This window comes from Helianthus annuus, chromosome 6 (assembly GCF_002127325.2).
Source record: "Helianthus annuus cultivar XRQ/B chromosome 6, HanXRQr2.0-SUNRISE, whole genome shotgun sequence".
Classification (NCBI taxonomy): Eukaryota; Viridiplantae; Streptophyta; class Magnoliopsida; order Asterales; family Asteraceae; genus Helianthus; species Helianthus annuus.
Genome location: NC_035438.2, coordinates 72,432,059 through 72,434,261, shown reverse-complemented (window position 1 = coordinate 72,434,261; position 2,203 = coordinate 72,432,059). Strand labels below are relative to the sequence as shown.

Below are 2,203 nucleotides of genomic sequence, written 5' to 3'. Positions count from 1 at the left end.
ATATTCCACAAACTCCCTGTGTTCGATACCCACTTGCCACTAACTATTTAGTAGTAATTGGATTAAATTTGATTGTGACCACGACATCACGTCAAATTTTGGCGCCGTTGCCGGGGAGTAGTGCGCAACGTGTGTTATTTTTGCTTTTCTTAAGTTTGTTATTTTTCTGGTTTACGCGGGGTGTGTTAGTGTGCAGGTATTTACAGGTGCATGCGTACTAGAAGCTCTCACAAGCTTTCACCACTAGTGTTTGATCCAGAAATCGAACGAACTTTGCGAGCAAACAGGATTTTATTAAGAGAAAATACGATCAGCGGTTCACCAACAACACCAATTACACCGATTACACCACTTCGATACATGGATCCACCACCACCACCACCACCCACTACGGGTGAACCTTTTCAACCCTTTGTACCATCAACCACTCAACCTTCACCAAATACCACCATTCCACCAAATACTACCGAACCCACCATAATTCAAAATGTTACACCAACCAACACCACACAACCCATTACTACTCAAGAAGAACCAACCATTACCTTCAATCCTTCCACTACTATACCACCATTATCCCATTTCTTCCCGGGTGTGGGTCCATCATATTCAAGCCATACCATAGCACCAAACTCGACCATTGTCCATGCTTCATCGTTTCGACCATCTAACCAGTCAGGTTTCCAATATTCGACTCTTCCATTTGGGCAATCTTTGGGAATTCAAGGAGATGGGTATGATGAAGGATTTGAGGAGTTTGAGGGTTTTGATGAAGACGGGTATGCTTATGGGGGTGATGGAGATCAAGGCGAATTCGGATACATGCAAGGCCAAATGCAAGTAATGCCAAATGTTGGTGGAATGCAACAACAACAACTCATACCTCAACACATTAGGCCAAGGCCACAAGGGCCGCAAATGCAACGTCCCATACCATTGCAACAAGTTCGTCCACAGAATGTTCAACAACAATTCCAAAGGCAAATTCAAAACCCACCGGTGCCACAACAACAATTTCAACAACCACTTGCACCACAAGGGCATATACCAAGATCAATGGGTCCTGTTCGTCCAAGGGGGCGGTTTAGTGTACCAAGAAGGCATCTTAGAGAACATGCGAGGGGTATTGAAGCGCATTTTAGGCCGGTGATTACTCATAATCCTTCACCGGTGGTTATTCCTCATAACAACCAAGGGAGAACTTTTGAAGTAAGAACAAATTCTTTACAAAGTTTGCCGAAATACAAGGGGCTAGCAACGGAGGAGCCTTATTTCCATTTGGAGACCTATAACTCAATTTGCAATACTCTTGGGAGTCAAGGTTTTTCGGCCGATGATGTCAAGTTGGTATTATTTCAATTTTCTTTGGAGGACAAGGCAAAGAAGTGGTTCTACACTTTGCCTTCGGCATCTATTTATACTTGGGAGAAAATGCAACAAATTTTCCTAGACGAATTTTACACCGCCCAAAAGACCAATGATGCTAGGAAGGGGTTGAGGAGTTTCCAACAATAACAAGGCGAAATGTTTCATGAAGCCTTCGAGCGTTTTAATATGATGATTAAAAATTGTCCTCATCATGGAATTGAACTTTGGGAGTTGATGAATGCATTTCATGAGGGGTTGTGTGCTGAAGATGCTCGTGACTTAATGTCCATTACAAATGGCACATTTGGCACGAATTATGAAAATGACGATTGGGAATTTTTGGAGCAAATGGCAGTTACTTCAAAGAGGAAAGCTCAAGCATCGAGGAGAGCACGACCGGCCGTTACCCGAACACAAGTGCATGCGGTCGATGATGGTAATGTTTAAACCTCTAACCAAATTTATGATGTTTGTGCTATTTGCAATGAAATAGGTCATGCGGCTGAAAATTGCCAAGGAATGGTGGAAGGGCAATATGAAGAAGTTCATGCGGTACAAGGTCAAGGAGGGGGTGGTAGGAACTTCAACATGAATTCTAACACTTACCACCCGGATTGAGGAACCACCCAAACTTTTGTTATGGGAACCCTTCAAATCAAGCTAACCCGAATTTCCAAGGAAACCAAGGATTTCAATGGCAATATCAAACTGGTCAAAGGTCTTCGGGTGGAAACGAAGTAATGGAGATGTTGAAGGCGATGCAAGTTGAAATGCAACGAATGAATCAACGTGATGAGGTTCAGATGCAAAAGGATGAGGCCCGTGATAAAGCGAT

The 2,203-nt window shown here is 43.2% G+C and overlaps 1 non-coding gene across 1 annotated transcript; it reads right to left on the bottom strand.

The window, feature by feature from the left end:
• Positions 1-1,480: 1,480 nt before the first annotated feature.
• Positions 1,481-1,586, bottom strand: LOC118479960. The gene has a single exon (XR_004861602.1). It is a non-coding gene; the product is annotated as a small nucleolar RNA R71 (small nucleolar RNA).
• Between the last annotated feature and the right edge of the window lie 617 nt (positions 1,587-2,203).